We start from the raw sequence: 23,077 nt of genomic DNA on the forward strand, positions 1-23,077 counted from the left end.
TAGTAGCATTTAACTGCTCTCGACGTCTACAGCTTCGTACTACTGTCTCCTGTTTTCAAAGTTCTTGTGTGACAAACACCATTTTCGATATAAACGCCCATGAAATCACTTTTAAATTTCACGTGAAATAAAATATCATATTCTTCATTTGGATCAATTTCAAAAACTTAGAAATTGCTTCGAACTGTCATAGCTGAAGGATCATCCTTTTTAATTTTGTTTCTGAAGTTAAATTATTACTGCTGGATGCCATTTTATCGGCAATTTTAATGGAAAAAAAGAAGAATTCAAAAGAAAAAATAAGGAGACACAAATAAGTTATGATAATATTTTGTCCAAAAATTATAGATTCATTGAAAAAGGCACCAAATTTACAAACCGAAATAATGTGAATTGAATTCGATCAGAAAATTTAAATGAGTGAAAAATGCAGAAAGTGAAAGTCTAGAAACTAATTTTCCATTAAATTATTTTAGATGTTTAATTCGAAATATATATTTTTTCATAATTATGTTGCTTTTTTAATCCGAATTCGAAGTCCAAAGTGGCATTTGCTGAAAGAAACCATTAGTTACATATGATGACCACTAAGATTTTGAGATATCAAATATTTCTATTTCCAATAGCTTTGAGAAGTATATAATTTTTGAAAAAAGTGTTTATTGAGATTGCATAAGAACTTTTGCAAAACTAAACGGTGTATTATTCGACGTACGTATTATACTAAAAAGTGATCTGAAGAATTTCGAATTGGACTTAAACCCGAAAAAAAACCACCCAACCCCCAGCTACAGCTAAGGCTCTTACTCAAACAAACACAAATAGCAGTTTCAGAATTTGGAGGGGGCTCGAGCATCTGAGCTGCCTCTAAATCTATAAGATTTACGAACAAGTTTCAGTCAAGCATATATATTACAATGAAATTGGGTAAAAAATAATATGATCTGGAAGGCTTGGGGGGGGCTTGAGCCCCCTGAGCCCCCCCCTCAATACGCCACTGATGTAGGTGTTTCATTAACCTGCATATTCAAAGACAATTCCGGACGAAGCCAGAGCCAATGCTTTTTTATTTTCAGATCGTATCGATGCTAAAATTAATGATAGTAAAAATGTTTTTCGCGTACCAAAGGGCGTCGGGTTCAATTATAGCTATCAGTAAAATCCATCAGTAAAAATTCTGTTTTGTTATTTTGAATACTTTAAGATCAAAGATTAAAAACACATTTTCGCTAACTTTTTGAAAAAGAAGCAATTCATTTGGTGTTATATTTTGGTCACAAATTCATTTGATGAAATTTCATTTTACTGAACAGTAAAATTTATAAAATGGATTTGTGAAAAAAAATTTACACCAAATGCATTGCTTCTTTTTGAAAAAAATAGTTAAAATAAGCTCCCAACTTATTTCATCAATATTTTGCTCAAAATAAAAGTTTAAAGTACCTATTCAAAATAGCTAAACAAAATTTTTACTGATGGAATTTACAGAAAGCTTTAGCCCTAAGAAATACAAACCACCACTCTGATTGATGACACCTTGCACAATGATGTCATACACATACTTTTGTTGATCGTTTAAATTCGGCACATTGGTTTGCACAAATATTCTTAATTTATTCAACGTAATTGTATTGGCTTTCACGTAGTATTTCTGATCAAGAACATCTTGGTCTCCACGATTTGGAGCAACCAATCCTAACTGTGCCAATGCTTTATTCGTGTCCTCAATGAAGATCAGAGATTGATTGTACATTTTATTTGTGCAGTCCAAATGTGGATTTAATGTCACTAGACGAATATTTATTTGTTTCACTCAAAATCAGGCTTTTGTAATTATTTTGAAAGCTTGTCTTAATAAATTTGTTTACAAATTAAGCTTAGTTAAAATTTTTAAAAAGCGAGAGTGTTTCTTTACCCGTACAAATTGACAGCTATGTAAGGATGCGAGAAAAGGTATTATTTTTTTTTATACAAACAATCTACATATTAATACCTTTCAAACAAAAAAAAAATTACCAAAATCGGACCAGCCAAACTCGAGTTTATCGGCCACACACACTAAACGAACTCTTTTTTATATATAAGATTTTGAAAAAGTTTAAAAAAGCTTAAGAAGAAAAATCAATTACCTAACCTTTTCATGTATTTCATTTTCTTGTGACATGATTTTTATAGTGAAATAATTCTTCATTTACATAAAAAAAAAAACATATTATTTTATAGGTAGTGTAATTAAGGTCTCCTTTTCTTTTCATTACAACGCAACGAGAGAATATTTTCCTTCTACTTGACTTCAACATCAGATATAACAACTTACGAATAACCGACGATGACGGCATGTTAATTTATTTTCACATCATCAACAAGAAGAATAAAAAAGAGAAAACAGAAAAGTTGTGTCCATAATAAGGATCTGAATTCCAAATTATTTTTTTTTGTTTTTAATTGATGAGCTATGATGGTGGTGTGAAGTTAACAAAAGGGTTTCCGACTTTAATTTACGTCAGACAAGGTAGTAAGTACCTAAGTTTTTTTCTGCTGCCTTTGATCAAAGTTGTTTTATTGAGAATAAAAATGACAAAAAGAAATTTCCTTGATTAACAAGCTTTATGGTTTAATTATTGTAAATCAACAATTATAAAGGATTCTCATCGATTTCGTAATAAACTATAAGTAGATTATATGGCAGACATTATTGACTGTTGAGAAATTTTACACAACTGTTTTTGTGTTACCTTACATATTTGTAGATAATCTCTTGTGATAGATTGAAAGATAACTACACGGAGAAAAATGGCACATTAAAATAAGATGATGCCCACCTTAAATCCCATCTTCTTAAAAGAATGCGATTTCCGCTTTAAATAAGTGAAATCCGCTTTAATTCTGTTAATTTTAAGGTTAATAAACCTTACTTCTTTCCAACAGTATCTCACTGTTCGCTGATAGTTCGAACAACAGTGGCTGAAGTTTTTTTTTATTTAAATGTTTCCACATAAAAACAAGATGATTTTTCCGCTTCAATTAAGTGGATTTCTTTTTTAATTTTTGCATTCAATAAATTAAATAAGTTATCTAGACAAAAAAAAAACTACGCAGAAATCCGCTTAATTTAATGTGAAATCCGCTTGTTTTTAAGTGTTTTTTTATCTCCGTGAAGCAATTTTTAATTTTTATCTCAAATTTGATTTTTATGAATGCATAATCTTTTTCACTTATAGTACCTACCTTTAAAGCAATTAAAAATTTTAAATCCTTCCTCAAGGAAAGACCCTTTAAAATATTGCCCTTGTGAGTGAAATAAAGCTATGTTATATATGTAAATAGCTTTAATGCAAACAACTATGCCCTTCGTCAGAGATCATCGCACTCAGTATGCACAACCTAAAAACTAATTAAAATTAATTCTCTTGAAATTTCTGCAGCCCTGACACTCACATAAATCTTCTTTCAATATAAACCATGCATGCACAGGTATAAATCCTCCATATAGCTCCCAGCATAAGTCTACCTAAAGCCCTGATAAAACTTCCAGTAGTCTATTATACTAATCCCACCCCCCAACCAACACAAATTCAGCACATTTGATTCATATAATTTTGTAATAGGCGGTATCCATTACTTATGCACACGTGCACAAATCTACCACCTACTAACCACCCCACTTATATACACTTTAAGCCTGCAGCTAATACCTTTCTTATTTGAAAAAGCGAATACGAGTGAGTTGGTAGCTGGTAAAAGTACATATATATACTGTACCAGGTGAGGTATTATACCGTTAATTGCAAACAATTTGCACATAAATAACGATCGAGGTCAACGTTTGGACCGCAATTTTAATGTAATAGGGGTTTATAGTAGAGTGTGTGTGAGTGTGTAGGTGAAGCCTATGATAATAATTTATTATATAACGGGCGACCCTCTACTACATTGGTAGTATTCAAATAATAATTAAGTTTGTCTTGCTTCCGAAGAAGAAGGAATTTCCTCCTTTCTAACAGCGGATATCCCCTTTTAAGTTTTCCAGACAAAAATTCCTCCTCACTTAATTGGCTCACTGCCAGGACATTGAACCTCATTGCAGGCAGTCAGGCAGGGTTGAAAAAAAAAGTTTAAAAAAACAGACAAAAAAAAAAATAACCTATCTTCATGTTGAATGTTGCGATAGCACACAAAACAGTTTGCACTTTTTGCACCATCATATCTTCATATCTGTTCGTTTAATTGCATCTAGGAAGCTAGTTGTTTCTTCTTTTTTCTATCTCTAACAACGACCATCACTATCATCATCAGGAACAACTCTCGTCTCTATCTCTATGTAATTGTTTCTTACTTCCTCCATTAGGATTCCCATAGGATAGATCCTTCTATACTCGGGATGCAATCTTTTTCACCAACATCATCACAACAACAAAAATCATAGTTATATGCCGATGGAATGTCGAGAAAAAAATGTTTGTTGTTGCATTGTCAAAAACAGGATGGATGAACGAAAAAATCCTGGAAATGAAGCCATATAAGAATGAAAATGGAGCCCCCACTTGGTTTGTGTCCTCATATTACAACTTGACAAAGAGATAGCCTTTAGCTATCTATCTTCAATTCATTGTTTTCCGCTAAATAGCTTATGAACATTCCACTTGAATTCTTGTCAGGAAATCGTTTCAAAGTTTTGCAACAATTGGACCACTAAGTAGAAAGGTGGAGATGAGTCAGTTGAGTTCAGTTTCAGACTTAAGACTTCAGGATGTTTGTTGTCGAAAATGAGTTCGTTGTTGGGACAAATTTGGGGCAAAGAAGATTAAGTTTCTATTATGTCCGAGTGAAGTTTAAGGTTTCTTGAGAACGAAAGGAATAGAAAGCTTTCGTTTTCAGAAGAACATGGTGAAAATAAGCATGATAAATTGTATTCATATTTAATGAAAGTTAAATTCAACTTTTTTCGGTTTTATGTACATATGTATTTCAGAGGGGACAGGATCGTAAAATAAAAATCTGGAGCTTTTTTTTTTGTTGGCGATGAACTATTGGCATTTTATGTAAAACTCATCTAGAGTCTGGATCATAAGCCCACAATCTGACATTCAGAAGGAAGCAAAAAATTATTTAGAATTTTTTTAGACGCTCTAAAGGCATCGCCATAACCGAAACAATATGTAACACAATAATTTCCGTTGAATTGTGTTAAAAAATAAACAATAAAGCATTTTTATTTCAACACAATTAGATTTTTTACTAATCGTAATGTACAAAATAAGAAAATTCTATAAAACACATTTTCCGACCTTATAACAACCGTTTACATTCCGTTAATTAACTGCTATAACAAAACCTGCTAGAACTGTTATTAATTTTGTCGAAATATGAAGCTATTTAACTTTTTTAATTTATTTATATATTTAATTTATTAATTTAATGCACAAAATAAGAAATGTTTAGCTAAACTAATGTACATATGCCAACTATTTAATAATAGTTAAGAAAAATCATAAATCATAATAATAAAAAAAACTTAAATCAATTATTATGGAAGATTCAGAATTAACAAGCTACCAAAAAAATTCTGAGAGGCCTTAAGATAAGTGAAGTACTGCGCCTTGAAGGTAAAATCGAATTACTTTTCTTTACAAAATAAACAAATCAAGTCTTCAATATCCCATCACCTGCAAAGGGAACATCACTCAGTAACTTTGACCACGTAGGCTGAATACACTGGTCGGCAACGAAAATAGAGCAGGAAGCAAACAAAGGATTTTTGTGTGCTGAGTCCGAATCTTAAACCAAAATTTCACTGGCACGTCACGTTTTCGAAATACTCCCTAATGTACCTACTTATTTTTTTTTTTTCATTTTTTTCATTTATTTTTTTTCTCGAAGATACTGAAAAAATGAAATTTATGATAAATACCTTAAAACCTTGCTTGTTTTTTTCAAAGTAATGAATGTTTTTTTGAACCAAATTCCAGTTTGCGTCTTCTGATTTGGACTTAAAAAAAGCAACATATTACGGAATAATATATATTTTTGACTAAACATCAAAAAGAACTTAATTGAAAATTAGTTTTTGGTTAATAGCGAAAATAGTGATCAGTGTAGCTCAAAAACTAGACGTGATAGAATAAATCTGTAAACAGTTTTGAAAGTCAATTAAAATCACCTTACAAAGTTCTTGCTCCCGACTTTTTTTTTTGTTTTTTGCCGACCAGTCTTTGGTATTTATTAACAAGGGTTCAGTCTCATCAATTTATCAAGTTAATGTATACAGCAAAAGTAGGTATAACCAGTTCGATTCTAGATCTGTGAAGTGATAAATTTGAATGCGTTATAATTCATTTTTGAAGTGAAAACTTCTTTAGTATCGTAATGATTTAAAACAAGATGAAACGAAAAAAGCGGTACGAAAAATCAATTGATCATAACTTTTTTGTTTTAATAGATAGGTAAATAAAATGTATACAGTAGATAGGAAATTAAATAAATTATGATTGTGCAAAATTTCAATTAATTTCATATTCAAAATTCTGAGATAGAGCACATAACATTCATTTAATATATCACACATAACGGTACGTGCTCTACAAGTTATATAATCTTTAATTGAAAAACTTGAAAAATACCTCAAAACACCTGTGAAGACTATGTAGCCGATGACCGGCCAGCAGTAGAGGAAGTACCGTAATCTCAGTTTGAAATTTCGACATGATTTTCTTTTCTTAATTTTTTTGTATTCATGGTAGAAATATGATTGAAGCGTCATATAAAAGGTGAAATAATAATGATATAAAATTTATTATAGGTAGTCTTTTAAAAAATGGATTTAATGGCGTTAGAAGAGAAAAGAGATTGATTGTTTTGCTTTTTTTATGAAAACTAATTGGGTTTAAAAAAGGGAGCGGGTCATAATTCTGCTTGTCAAAATTCTGTACGACAAAATTCTGTGGGGTCAAAATACTGTAATACCATAATTCTGTACGTCATTATACTGTAAATACAAAATTCTGTACGTCAAAATACTGTATCAACAAAATACTGACATGCAAAATTCTGTTTTGTAAAATTCTGTACGGCAAAATACTGTATATCAAAATTCTGTAAAAATGCTGTAAAAAAATATCGTTTTGATAATGTAAAAAAGTGCGCGCGCACAGAATTTTGATTTACAGAATTTTGAAATACAGTATTTTGACCAACCAGAATTTTGCTATACAGAATTTTGACTTTCAGAATTTTGTTCCTACAGCATTTTGCACATACAGAATTTTGACATAGATACAGTATTTTGGCATACAGTATTTTGAATACAGAATTTTGCAACATACAGAATTTCGACCCCAACCCTTTAAAAATTTTATTTGTGAATGGTCGATATAAATATTTTGAGCTGAAAGTATAAGCTTTCAGATGGTATAAAATTTATTGTTGTCATATAAAAAAAGTGATGGAATACAAAAAAGTTATATTTTTTCGATTTTTTTTTTTCAAAATTCAACAGTTGAATTAGGTCATCCACATATTCAAAAGATATACCCGAGTAACAAATGTAGGAACAGAAAACCTAACAAACCGCTTAGAATTTTATAGAAGTATCTTTCCTAGCAAGAAGAATTTGCTGAACAACAAGTTGATTTGCAGAAAATTCATCGAAAACAATTCTTCAAAAACAATTTATGAAAAATCAATTCTTCAAACATCAATTTTTTGAATGACAATTCTTTAAAAAAAACATTTCTTTGCCGGTTGGATACATGTTCTTAGTCACAAAATTGCATTTTTTATATACCAAATTAAAAAAATTCTTACTCATTTAAAAAACCCAAAAATGTAACGATCTTCTTTGCCAAACGAAAAAAGAAATGTTTTTTAAAGCATTGTCAGTTGAAGAATTCCTTTTTTATGAATTGTGTTTCGATGAGTTATTTCAGAAGAATTTTCCATAAATCCATTAGCCGACTCGAGATGTATACCAGTTTTGGTGTAGGGTGATGGTTTTTTGAAACTCTTGAATTTTTTTTAGACTTCCTACTTACAAGTGTGTCTTACTGACTGAAGTTCTGCCAGTTTCAAAAGCGGCTACATAAATCTCAATGATGGCAATACCTTAAGCTTATTTCACCCTTTTCATTGACTGCCGTGTGAAAAGATTCCTTGTGAATTTAAGATTCAACCACTTAGCTTCTCAGTGGTCACTTTCACAGTCAAAAAAATGAAACTCAAGTGGCTGTGATCGTATCCTTGTACAATGTCCATCCCTTAGGCCCATTTTACACATAGCCGGGAACCGATTACACGGCCCGGTTGCTAGGTACACGTTTCTTATTGGCGCCTTCACACGAATGAATTGAAAACGTATGAAAAAAAACCGGCTACCCGGACCGGTTAGCCGGTCGCCGGCTATGTGTGAAATGGGCCTTATACGATTCTTTGTTTTATTTCTACTCTTTTCACCATTTGTTAAAAGTTATCGAAAATCATTCGGTTTCCAAAATGGTTCTTATTCATCTTTGACTATGTATTTGCATTATACAGTTATATAATCAAGGGGCACGGTAGTGCCCAGCCAAGTTCTCTAGCAACTTTGGCACTACACCCTTATTTACAGGAAACAACTCAGGCCATTTTCGACCCCCCTCTAACTTCCACACCAAAGATGCTAGAAATTTCAAACTCACTACATTTGTTGAGCTCGTAAAAACCAAACTCCTCACAAAATTTCAGCCTCCTACGATGAGTAGTTTCTGAGATATAGGGCTTCAAAAATCGCAAAAACCGTAACTGACTCACTGACTCACTGACTCACTGACTCACTGACTCACTGACAGATCATCAAAATTATGGAGAACTTCCCGATATCGTAGAAACTTGAAATTTTACACGGTGATAGGACTTGTGGTGTATACAAAGGAAAAAATCGAAAATTTGAGATTTTCAATTCAGGGGGCGTGGCATCCGCCCATTTCCGCTGAATTTTCATCAAATATAGAGATTTTATATTCTACAGCCATACCTTGCAAAAAGTAGTGAAATCACAACAAAAACATTACTGTTAAAAAAAGAGCCAAGTTCTCTTATATTGAAATTATGCTGGCACAAAAAGTACTGAGATGTAAAAGTGTACCAAGTTCTAAAGTTTGGGTTCAAATTCGTATCAATAAAATTTTGATTGTTTACTTGACAATTTTTGAAATAACTTTAAAAATCGATAATTAAGAAAAATTGTCAAGAAAACAATCAAAATTTTATTGATACGAATTTGAACCCAAACTTTAGAACTTGGTACACTTTTACATCTCAGTACTTTTTGTGCCAGCATAATTTCAATATAAGAGAACTTGGCTCTTTTTTTAACAGTAATGTTTTTGTTGTGATTATTTTTAAGCTAAACGTTTTGTGTAATTTTGAATAATTTGTGGTCAAGGTGTCGTAGTGTAAGTTGTCATTTCTTGACGACACAATATATTCGGACCCATATTCTACCTGAGGTTTCGATTATAAATACACAAAAAAAAAAAAACCACAACCGACATCACGCTCATATTCCTTCGGATCAAGGGGCACGGTAGTGCCCAGCCAAGTTCTCTAGCAACTTTGGCACTACACCCTTATTTACAGGAAACAACTCAGGCCATTTTCGACCCCCCTCTAACTTCCACACCAAAGATGCCAGAAATTTCAAACTCGCTACATTTGTTGAGCTCGCCGAACCCACAAAATTCCTCACAAAATTTCAGCTTCTTACGATGAGTAGTTTCTGAGATATAGGACTTCAAAAATCGCGAAAACCGTAACTGACTCACTGACTCACTGACAGATCATCAAAATTATGGAGACCTTCCCGCTATCGTAGAAACTTGAAATTTTACATGGTGATAGGACTTGTGGTGTATACAAAGGAAAAAATCGAAAATTTGAGATTTTCAATTCAGGGGGCGTGGTAACCGCCCATTTTCACCGAATTTTCATCAATTATTATAGAGCACTTCTGATTATCGTAGAATCTTGAAATTTGGTAGAATGGTAGAGCTAGTAATTTATACAAAGGAAAAAATTTAAAATTTGAGAATTTTAGCCAGGGGGCGTGGCAACCGCCCATTTCCCCTGAATTTTCATCAAATATTATAGAGCACTTCTGATTATCGTAGAATCTTGAAATTTGGTAGAATGGTAGAGCTGATAATTTATACAAAGGAAAAAATTTAAAATTTGAGAATTTTAGCCAGGGGGCGTGGCAACCGCCCATTTCCGCTGAATTTTCATTAAATATTTTAGAGCCCTTCTGATTATCGGAGTATCTTGAAATTTGGTAGAATGGTAGAGCAAGTAGCTTATACAAAGGAAAAAATTTAGAATTTGAGAATTTTAGCCAGGGGGCGTGGCAACCGCCCATTTCCGCTGAATTTTCATTAAATATTTTAGAGCCCTTCTGATTATCGGAGTATCTTGAAATTTGATAGAATGGTAGAGCTGGTAATTTATACAAAGGAAAAAAATTTAAATCTGAGAATTTCAACCAGGGGGCGTGGCGACCGCCCATTTCCGCTGATTTTTTATCAAATATTATAGAGCACTTCTGATTATCGTAGAATCTTGATATTTGGTAGAATGGTAGAGATGGTAGTTTATACAAAGGAAAAAAATTAAAGTTCGAGAATTTCAGCCAAGGGGCGTGGCAACCGCCCATTTTCACTGAATTTTCATCAAATATACAGATTTTCAATTCTACAGCCATACCTTGCAAAAAGTAGTGAAATCACAACAAAAACATTACTGTTAAAAAAAGAGCCAAGTTATCCTATGTTGGAATTATGCTGGCACAAAAAGTATTGAGATATAAAAGTGTACCAAGTTCTAAAGCTTGGGTTCAAATTCGTATCAATAAAATTTTGATTGTTTACTTGGCAAATTTTTGAAATAACTTAAAAAATCGGTATTTAAAACAAAAATTGTCAAGTAAGCAATCAAAATTTTATTGATACGAATTTGAACCCAAGCTGTAGAACTTGGTACACTTTTATATCTCAATACTTTTTGTGCCAGCATAATTCCAACATAGGATAACTTGGCTCTTTTTTTAACAGTAATGTTTTTGTTGTGATTATTATTACTCCATGCTGTGAGCGCGCAGTAAAATCCTTATAAAATTTGTGGTGGTGTGAACCGATGCATATGAATTATGGTAATTAACAAATTGCTCGCGGTTATCCACATCGATTACTATCAAAATAAAAGCCTCGTAGGAGAGGTAGGTATTTTCCAAATGATTTTCCAAAGTCAACTGCATCTGGAAAAAGCAAACCCACACCAAAACCACAAGCCCTCTCATATTGATAGGTATCACCTTCCATCAGCCAGCTGCAGTCCTGATGTGAAATCCTTGTTTTGCATATTGCACTTTTTCCATCCACACACAAGCTATGATTATCATCATCATCAACCTGGATGATAACCTCAATCTCTTTTGTTTGCCGTGAGCTTCTGGGTGCGTGTAGACTGTTAAAATATTATATAAATGTCAGTTGTGTCTGAAAGTTCAGGTCATACGTATACCGTCCTACATTAAAAAAAAAGGTCCTTCTAAAGAGAGTAAAAGGAAACATTGTGTTCCCATCTTACCGCAAACAATTTGCCCCGGAAATGGTTAACACCTTAAATCTGATAAATGGGATCCCGGTTGTCTTCCGTTCTTTTTTTGTGTCTCAGTCTGGTGTTGCCTTGTAAAAAAAAAATGGCTTCTCCTGAAATACATATACAAAGAATCGAAGCTCCTTCTGCAGGAATGGGAGATATGGGAGAAAAAATAAAACGTTGCATCATCACCATCTGAAATGCAAAAGTTCAGCAAGGACGATTTATAGAAAGGGAGAACGAAACGTGTTCGCCTCAAGAAGGACCAGGAGCTCCCTCCACTAGTGAATGCGCTGTCATCATCAACTTTTCCAACACAACAACTAACGGCACAAAAAGAGAAGATAATAATGTTATGAAAGTTATTCGACTGCCATTTACTGAAGGTAATGAGTTTGTGTGTGTCACAAAGGGAACCCGAATAAAGCTTCATCAGTCTACCTTACCTACCTCCTTGCAGCAAGTCAACCATAAGGGAAATCGTAACAGAGTCCCATCAGTTGAAGTAGAAATTTAAAGCTTTTTTCTTAGATTACAGAGTTGGTACCTACTTCGTTCTTGGTTTTTATCGAAAAACTCCGAATCGAAATCTACACTGACGATCATAAGAGTAAGTCAATATCCATACGACGACATCGAAACACAAGGGAAAAATATGGCGTTCATTCAAAACCATCCAATTCTCGGAAACTAAATTCTTTATTTCTTTAAAATTTCCAAAGGGAGTATAGTTTTTGGGGGTACTTTGTAAGCTTTCTTGTTTGGTTTTTGCATGGTTCTGGTTCCTAACCTATAGATTGCATAAAGCTTGATGTTGCATGCTGAATGAGGAGATGGTATTTACTTACAGAAAAAACTCACACACATATTTGTGCAGTTTGATTGGAAATTGAGCGCACTTGATCGGATATAAAGTTTCAATTTTTATATCACGATATCACAATTCAACTAGAGTCTGATAGTGTTTTTGTTTTTTTTTTGTATTGTGTTAGTATGGTTGGTATTAGTGATGGGAACTATCGAATAAAAACTATCAAACTATCGATAGTTGCAAAATATTCATTCATTTCGATAGTTTTAAATCATTCATTTAGTTACTATTTTCATTCGAATAGTTTTTTCATTCGATAGTTTTTTTTTATTCGATAGTTTATTCATTCGAATAGTTTTTTTCCGATAGTTTATTCGATAGTTTTTATTCGATAGTTTAAAAACTATCGATAGTTCAAATCATTCAGTTACTAACTATCGATAGTTGGAATCATTCGATAGTTCCCATCACTAGTTGGTATAGCATATTGTATCATTGTACAGTGATAAAGGATATTTTCTAGGGAATGATACGAGATCTTTATCTTTAAAATGCGATTTGCTTTTTTTAATAAAGTAAAAAAAAAATGTTTGCATTTTAAAAGCGAAAATATTACACCTCTATTGTCTAAACGCGACGTTGTAGAAAGTTCAATTTTTTTAATCGATAGATAAAATTATTGTTAGGCTGAACAAAGGTATTGAAAAAATTCTTAAATATTTAGGTGTTTTTTTCTATTTTTAGACATTTTTCCATGCGTTCAAAAAATTTCAAAGTTAGAGGATATATGTAATAGGTATGGCCATGCGCAGGCATGTGCAAAAAAAATAATTTTTGACCGAATAACCGGAAAAACTAATTTTTGACAGGAAACTTTTTGACCGTTTTTAACCGTTCTTTATTTTTATCTCTTTTTTTTATCAGATAGATTTATAAAATTTATACTGTAAATAGATAATAGAAAGAACTATTTGTAGGTATACAAAATTTCAATCAATTTCGTATTCAAAATTTTGAGATAACGAAAAAATGATGTTTATTCTTTAAAACGTTATATCTTTTGACCTATTGTACATTGATGTGAGTCTTTTTCGCATATAGTTAATTTATAACTTATCATATTAAATTTAATATATCACACACAACAGTACATGTACTTCGAGCTACACAATCTTAAATTGAAAAAAACTTTGAAATTACCACAAAACACCGGAGGAAGTTACACCGAAAAAAAAACCAATATCAATTTAACATTTTTTAAATATTATAAAAATGATATTTTAATATAACATTTTTGAAATTTTTTTTTTTGATATTTTATTATCAATTTGTCATATCAATTTTTCATCGGCAGTATCTAAGATTTTACTTCACATAGTTTATGAAAAAATAATATAATAATATAACAATTACACCACATATTATGTATACCTAATAGAGAAAATAATATCACCAATAATATATTTATAAAGAATATTCACTATCAGTAATGTTTTGTTTCATTTTAAAGAAAAAAAGAAAGCAAAAACCTAATAATTAATAAAAAAGAGAAAGAAAGTAATATAATTATAATAAACTGAAACATAAAATCTAGTCAATATTGATATTTAAATTGTCAAAGTGAAATTTTCATTACCAACCTGAAATTGAAAAATGTCATAATGATATGATAATAATATCAAAATTGATATTTTAATAGGTAATTGTTGGACGACTTTTGTCACTCAAAAATATTAATTTGATAACTGTTATTATCCAATTTTTCTTCGGTGTAGGAATAGGAAATACCGTAATCTCAGTTTGAAATTTCGACATGGTTGGCTTTAAAAAATTGTAACTTTTTTTTGTAGACGTCGTGTCGTACAGATTTCAGAAATTTCTTTTAAATAATTTAACCGATTTTATCAAAATGTTGTATACAGAAGGGTTTGAATAGCCATAATATTGAAATTTTTAATAACATAATTTTTGGGTTTTTTTTAAAATGGTTTAATTTTTTTAGTAAATTTTTTTTTTAAATGGATTGATGAATTATTTCAAATGTTTGTTTTGGTGCCGTGAAATAACGCCGAGCGCAATAACGCCGAATTCCAAAATTCGGCGTTATTTCACTTTACAAAAGCGAAATAGCGCCGAATTTCAACATTCGGCCTTATTGCGCTTTGTCAAAGTGAAATAACGCCGAGTCCCAAGTAAGAAATAAGGCCGAATGCTAGAAAAGTGAGCATAGAAGTGGACCTTAGTTAACCCGTATATTAAAATGCTAAACTTTTTTATTTTCAAAGTCATATACGGCCCTAATTTATTAAGGCAGAATGGCCCCAATACCAATTTGGGACTTATGTCCATCCAATCGAGGTATAGGTTCCAAAAAAGTTTTTTGTCTTATGTGCCTCTTATTTATTCATTAACAGATTAGTCTCAAGAAGGTACAAAAACATGTCGCAGGGACAAAAGGCCCAGGGATATAGCACCCACTTTTTATTTATGGGAGTTATGTTCCACTTGAGTGGGTTGACATTTAATTTAAGAATTATATCCCACTTGAGTGGGACATAAGCTCCATATATTTTTCATTTAAGTGCGAATTTTTATTTTCACACCTCAAAATTGATTCTCCCGTGGGAAAAATTTTTTTTAGGCTTCGCGTTTGGGTTCCAAAAATTAAATAAATTCTTATGTAAGAATTTATTTTTCGCTTCGCGTTTCCCAAGTTATAACACAAACATATCTTTGTTGTTTGGTATACACATAAATAAAACTATAAAACAGAGGACTTAGGTTTATAAACAAAGAAATATGTTTGGAGGCTGGGAGCATGCTGCTCTGCTGCAATCCCCTTGATTGGATACACTATTGAATCGGCTTATTTGCCAATAAGGTGGGACATAAGTGCAAAATCGAATTATGTAACTATCCCAAATACAGTTATCCAGTTGGGAGATAATTTTATAATTTGTAAATTCTTTGTTAGTGAGACATAACGCCCATCCTTTATTTGTGGGTCTTTTGTCCAACCTGAGTTTGACATAAGCCCCACATTTAATTTGGAACTTATGTCTCACTCAAGCGGGACGTAAGCCCCACAAATAAATAGTGGCTGTTATTCCATGGGCCTTATGTCCCTGTGCCACAAATATGGCATTTCAATACCAAACTGACTGCAGGTGGTTACATAGAAATTTTTCCTAAGCTCCACTTAGCAGGATTTGCCTCACTGAAAAAGTGAAATAACGCCGAATCGGCGTAATTTAACTTTATCATTGTGAAATAAGGCCGAATGTTGAAATTCGGCGTTATTTCGCTTTTGTAAAGTGATATAACGCCGAATTTTGGAATTCGGCTTTATTTCGCTCGGCGTTATTTCACGGCACCGTTTGTTTTATGTGTTAAACATTATCTTCTTAACTCTATGAAACTATTTTTAAAAATAACCGACTCCAATTTTTTTTTTTAATATAAATTCAATGGCATATACTTCATTTAGAGGTTAAAATCATTTTAGACAAATACTTTTTTAATTAAAAATAAAAATTATACTTTTTTACTTAAAAAAAAAAAATATTTATACTCAAATTAATATTATACTTTTTTTTTACAAAAAAATCTTTATTGTTCGAAGCAAAAAATCAGTCGAGTATTTCATTTATTTTTCCAGTTGAATGTATGGGTGACTATGGTGTATGCGTAACTTTTTTGTTAGGTAAGAAACATTTTCACAACAATAAATGCATATTTTTCTATTCTTGAGCAATAATCAAACTATGTAGTTGCCTTTTGTTGACCAGAATTTAATGTTTTGTTTTATATCTACCAGCTTTAAGGAGTCATAGAAAAGTATTTCGAGTATCGATTCTTTATTGACTTCTATATATTTTTTAAGGAAGAAATACACTCCTAAGTGGCCATCAAAACTGCAACCAGTGCAAAAGAATGTTATAAATGCTTTAGAATTTTCAATTCTTTCTTTAAGTAATTATGTGCTATTTAAGTAAGGATCACACTGGCTCGAGCGGAATATTAAATTGAAGGTCATGAGTAATAAAATTAATCCCTAAAAACCTATATGACTGGTTGAAGTAGTAAAAATATTGCCGAAAAATTAGTTTGAACAACAACAAAACTCAAACTAAATCGAAATCATGAGAAACATTTACCTCAAAATAGATATTGGAAGATAACTTTTTTTATTACCTAATTCAGGACATAACAAATAAAATATTCCAAAAATTCTTTCAAGAATTTTATATCTTAAAACTTATGAATATTTCAAAAGGTTTCCCAGAATTTGGGTAAGGTTAAACAACCAGCATTATTATGCCAGATTTTTTTATGACAAAGAGTTTTTTTTTCAATTGATGACTACAACTATAAAGAAACGAAAGTCACGTGACACACTATCTTCCATTTAAATTAAATTAAAAACTAATTCTGAGAAATTCTCGACCTATACAAAGGGAAGTATAGAACATATCAACATCAGGCATCCTTTTTCTGATAAGTCATTATTTCGAAACGTAGGCAATTATATTATATTGCTACTGATATCAAAAGAAACATCGACTCGAATCTTGCCTCAAGGTAAAAAGGTTACAAGTTGACATACATTTTTCTTTGATCAGAGATATTTCTTATTATTTGATTTGGAAACAAAACAAAATCCTCGCCCAACAGCTGCTGGGCATAATATATACTTTACTCCCCCTCTCACAAATAAAAGTATCACGTAAAGATATAATATGTTGTATCTGGAAGATATTTTATCTTTTTTTTTTCCAACCCAAAATGTAGTTTTCTCAGTCAGTCACACACACAACCTCAAAAAAAAAGAAGTATATAATATACAAATTAGTGTATATAAAATAAAAGCCCTTGATTTATTGCTTCCGATTTTTGGTATCACATTGAAGATTATTATTATTGTTATTATTAAATCCCCACACAAGCAATGTAATTAAACACATCCTTTGCCTAGTGGATTCGCCTCCATTCTTCTGCTAAATGAGCTCACTCTGGCAATCTATACTCTCGTATTTGATGCCGAAGAAAACAAAACCAAAGCTCATTTAAATTTAACATTCCATTATTATCACTCCTCTTGTCGTCTTTTGGTTTTGTTTTTGGTTGTGTCAGTTTGTTCTATGCCCCCCCCCCTCAGAGACCCCAAAAGCGCTTCATCTTGTCTCCAACAAACCCGCATCCGCCGCATGCCGTTTCTATATGTTGAAATCCTTTGAGAATCCCATTTTAGTTTGCTAACATTCCCCCCCCTATTAAACTCACAAGTAGCTACAACAGCTCCTCTATCATCATAAAGAGGTGTAACTAAAGTTCATACAGAAAACCGTTTGAGTAGGCAACTGAACTATATATTGCATAAATCGGGTATAGGTGGGTCCTTTCTACTGTCACTATGCTGCTACTGCTTGATGATGAAGAAGTCATTAATTTATGTCGTACGACCGAGTATTAGTTTGGATAGATTGAAAATTAATCGATTCACCCTTCTGAACTGCAAAATAATCATCCTTCAATCTGTTGAACTTGGGGGGGGGGGGGGGGGGGGGGGGGGGGGGAATTTCACATAGCTATTAGCATAGTAGATAGCTATTAAATAGTTTATATTGAAGGGTGGTGGATATAGAAATAAAAAAAAAAAACTATCCTGAATTGAAATTAAATTATTTTCTCATCAACGGAAAATAAATAAATAAAACCGATTAAAATTGGTAATTGGGTGACACTTTTGGTAAAGAGCGTTATGAAGAGAGGCCTAAGTTTAAGTCAATTGGAAAATATTCAACAATCTATTTATAGTTTATGAAGAGATAGGTTAAAGTGTCATGTTTAAATATTAAATATTTTATACCCTCTGAAAGCTTATTGTTTCAGCTCAAAATATTTATATCGACCATGTCTATACAACATCTACAAAAAGAGCTAGAATTTTTTTAACCTAATTAGTTTTCATAAAAAAAGCAAAACAATCAATCTCTTTTCTCTTATAACTCCATTAAATCCATTTTTTAAAAGACAACCTATAATAAATTTTATATCATTACACTGGTTTACAAGGGTTTTGTTGCCGAAACAAAAATATACTTTTCTAAAGGTTTTCAATGTGATGAACTCAAATCCGAAGTCAGAAAAAACTTATCAGCTCCCGTTTTTGAGATATTACCGTTAGAAAATGCAAAAAAAACGTTTTTTTGATTTCTTCGGACCTTATTCTTTTGTATAAGGAAAATTGTTTGAGAATATTTAGTAACGGTTTCTATAAGAACTGTTTTCCATCTTTCGATACCTGTTTAAATCTTTTCAATATCTTTTGTATTGCCCGAGATATCTTAAAATTAAGTAAGTGAGTTTTTCTTCATATATCATAAAGGAGATAATGACGTTATAAAATTTATAAAAATACCAAACAACTGAGGATATCTCGGGCAATAAAAAAGATATCGGAAAGATTTAAACAGATTTAAAAAGGTGATAAATAATTCTTATAAAAACCGTTACTAAATATGCTCAAACAATTTTCCTTATATAAAAAAATAAGGTCCGAAGTACTGCATACTCTAACAGTAATATTTCAAAAACGGGAGCTGATTAATTTTTTTTTACTTCGGATTCGAGTTCAGCACACTGAAAACTTTCAAAAAAGTATAATTTTGTTTCGGCAACAAAAAAAAGTTTAATTTTGTTAACCAGTGTTATTATTTTACCTTTATATGACCCTTCAATCATACTTCTACCATGCCTACAAAAAAAGTAAGAATTTTTTGAAGCCAACCATGTCGAAATTTCAAACTGAGATTACGGTACTTCCTACACTGGTCATCGGCAACAAATCTTCACAGGTGTTTTAAGGTATTTTTCAAGTTTTTCAATTAAAGATTATATAACTTGTAGAGCACGTACCGTTATGTGTGATATATTAAATGAAAGGTAATATTATCAGCATTCGTATTAAAGTTAAATAAATTTGTTATGTGCTCTAGATCAAAAGATATAATGTGTTATCTCAGAGTTTTGAATATGAAATTAATCATAATTTATTTAATTACCTATCTACTGTAAAAATGTCATTCATCTATCTATTAAAACAAAAAAGTTATGATCAATTGATTTTTCGTGTTGCTTTTTCGTTTCATCTTGTTTCAAAGCACTACGATACTAAGGAAGTTTTCACTTCAAAAAATAGCGAAAAATTGAAGGATTTTGACTGTACTTAGTTAACCATACCATAACTTTATGAAATTCGTCAAAGTACACCAGTACACGGTACCTATACACAGAGTATTGCTTCTTTAAAATTGTTCTATTTAAGAGTGCAATGGAGCACAATAGGTTTCAAGTGAATTTTAAAGTTTTTAAGTGCCCTTTGATTCAAGGATGGAAACTTTTCGTGGTGACTTGGGCGAAGTTTGAAAGTTGAAAGAGAGCTAGTCACTTTAACAAACTGCCACTTTTGATACAACTTTTCGGCATGCAGTAGAATGATGATGATTAGAGCATCAATTTCATATAAAGAGATTTCAATAGGGTGTTAATGTTTTCCACACACAATTCATCCGAAAAAAAGTTCACCTATTAAAAATAAGTTTTGGATAAAGGGAAGGGGTATAATATTATGCCATGTAAACTCATATTAAAAATAATTATGATAATTATTTTGAAACCACTCCTGGTCATATAAACATATATAAGTAATACTATCATGACGTCAAGGAAACGAATACGCACTAATTCACTTTAATAACCTTTCCTTTATTTGTTTTAATTCTATTGTGTGCGATGTCACTCCTTTGTCAAAGTAATGGTGGATGGTTTTAATGATTTTAGTTGAGGGCTTTTTTTTTTTTTTTTTATTTGGTACACTCTACACGAAATCATATTATAATTACTATTCTTAAATGCCTTGAATGTGGAGTTATTTCGTGCTCATTTAGGTCCTTGATTGATTGATAACGAATTTTATTTTGATTTCGAGAAGAGAGATTGCTGCTATTATACAATACTTATATCTAATTACACTTCAATGGATTTTTATAATTCGAATGTTGATTTTTGTTCATGCAGTTGTTGGTATAATTTAGTTCTCTGTTCGCACTACAAGAATATGAAATAATTTACTTTATTCATGCTATTTCGAATTTCAAATTTCATACATGATTTAATGAAGGATGGATTTGATGTTATCAAATTTGGCTGCGATATTTTTTTATGAAGATGGATTGATTTTTCAAAAAATAAAAAAAAAAAAAAAACACTTAGAGCTTTTTTAACTAGGTTGCTAACTTAGTGGGATAGAAAATGTTTTAACTTTCTTCGGAATTAGCTTCTTCTTTTTTCTACTTCCTTTTCTTCTCTTTTTCTTCTTCGTTATATGAAAGAATAGAAGCTGTGAAGAGTACCACAATTTGCATTGAACGTTAAGATCTTTCTATAACAAAAGTTGCACATACGCCACAGTGACTGCCATAATATTTAGGTACTTAAAATTCGGATTTTCGATTTGATTTTTAAAATTTTTTTAATCGCCTAATGAAGTTCGCCATTTGGTTTCTTATATAACAAAGAACTGTTGGATTTTTTTTTGAAAATTGTTGTTTTTTCGTCGTTTTAAAAAAAAATAATATTTTGTGTATCTACTTATCTATACAAATTTTCAAAGATTTTTCAAAAACATGTTTGCTACCTGTGCCATTTTGAAGAAATTATTTATTGAATTTTTTTTTTTACAATTTGAAAAACGATAATAAAAAAAAGTTAGGGGTCTAATACGGATTTTTTTTAAGTCTCTGCGTTTCGAAATATGAATTTATGAAAAACACCCACTCATTTTCTGGTATTTTTGAGTGGTTTTTTATTTTTTTTTAAATTTTTTGTAGCGTTTAAAAAATCTCAAGCTTATAGAACATCTAGTCTTTGACTGTGCGCATATGTGTGCAAAAAATTGGTATTTTAAAATGATTTTTGACCGAATAACGGGGGAAACAAGTTTTTTTGTCCCAAGTTTTTTGACCGTTTTTGACCGTTTTTTATTTGTATCTTTTTTTTTAACAGATAAATGAATGAAATTTATAGTAAAAATAGATAATAAATAGAACTATATCTGTGCAAAATCTTAATCAGTTTTGTTGTCACAATTTTGAGATAACGGTTAAATAAAGTTCTATTTTTCAAAAGGTGATATCTTTTGATCTAGTCTAGAGCAAATACAAACTTGATTTAAATTTATTGAACATCCTGATAATATAACCTTTCATTTGGTATATCACACATAACTGTATATTCACTGCAAGCTACACAATGTTAAATTAAAAAAACTTGCAAAATACCTCGAAACACCTGTGGAGATCTGTTGATCATGAACAGCCACCAGTGTGGGAAGTACCGTCATCTCAGTTTATAGTTTCGACATGGTTGGCTTTAAAAAATTCTTACTTTTTTTGTAGGCATTGCTGAAATAAGATTAAAACGTCATTTGAAAGGTGAAATAATGAGCTTTCACATGATATAAAATTTTGTATAGGTTGTCATTGAAAAAATTGATTCAATAGCGTGAGAAAATAATAATATATGTTTTTTTTTATTTTTTTATGAAAATTGATCGAATTCAAAAAATTCTAGCTCTTTTTGTAGATGTCTAATAGACATGATCGATATATATATTTTGAGCTGAAGCAATAACCTTTCAGGTGGTATAAAATTTTATATAGGTTGTTATATCGATGAAATGGATTTTTGGGTGATGGAAGTGATTTTTTCACTTTTTTCATAAGAAATGATTGTTTTTAATAAATTATTTTAATACTTTTTTCACATTGTAAAAATTTAAAAATGTTTTTATTCTTTAGAAGCAATTTCTGGATTTTTTTGTAAGCTTTTAAAATAAAAAAATTAATATAATGAGAAAAGAAAAAAAGTTAATTTTTTTTAGCTTCTTCATGTAAATTGTGATTGTTTGAAATAAATAAACGCTTCAATTGACTCATTTTAAACAAAAGCACACAACCTGTTTTTATACGACGTTATCACGTAAAATCATCTTCCCTTAACCGGCTTTACAGACATCTTTTTTTTTTAAAAAAAAAAAAATTTTTTTCAAGAAATTTAAAGAAATTCAGAAATTAGTTTTTAAAAATGTTATATTATTTATTTTAGTTAAAAAAATATATATTTTTGAACTAACCCACTTAAATTCTAACCTCTAACAATAAGTAATAATTTAACATAAGGGCTCTTGCATCCCAAAACCATAAGCCACCATCTTTTTATTTTATAGCTGGTTTGCATCAAAGTACTTCTGCAAGTATACTAAATCTCCATTTGTGTCTATCATTCCATAATTGATTTACTTTCAAGTTCTTGAGCATTGCCTTCATAATATTCTTCAGAATGCATTTGCATTTCATTACTATAAAGCTTTTGTATAATCGATATTTTCATTCTTCGACCATCAACATGGCATAAATCCACAATGAAGACGACCATCATGATGCATAAAACTGTATCGATAACTATGAAGAAGAAATAAGAAAGTCTTTGGTCAACCAAACAATGGAGTAGTGGTACACTTAAAGAAAACAAAATGGATTTTTTGCACAAAAATTGAAATGAAAACTTTTATTTCTCTCT

Source organism: Episyrphus balteatus, chromosome 2 (assembly GCF_945859705.1).
Source record: "Episyrphus balteatus chromosome 2, idEpiBalt1.1, whole genome shotgun sequence".
Taxonomy (NCBI): Eukaryota; Metazoa; Arthropoda; class Insecta; order Diptera; family Syrphidae; genus Episyrphus; species Episyrphus balteatus.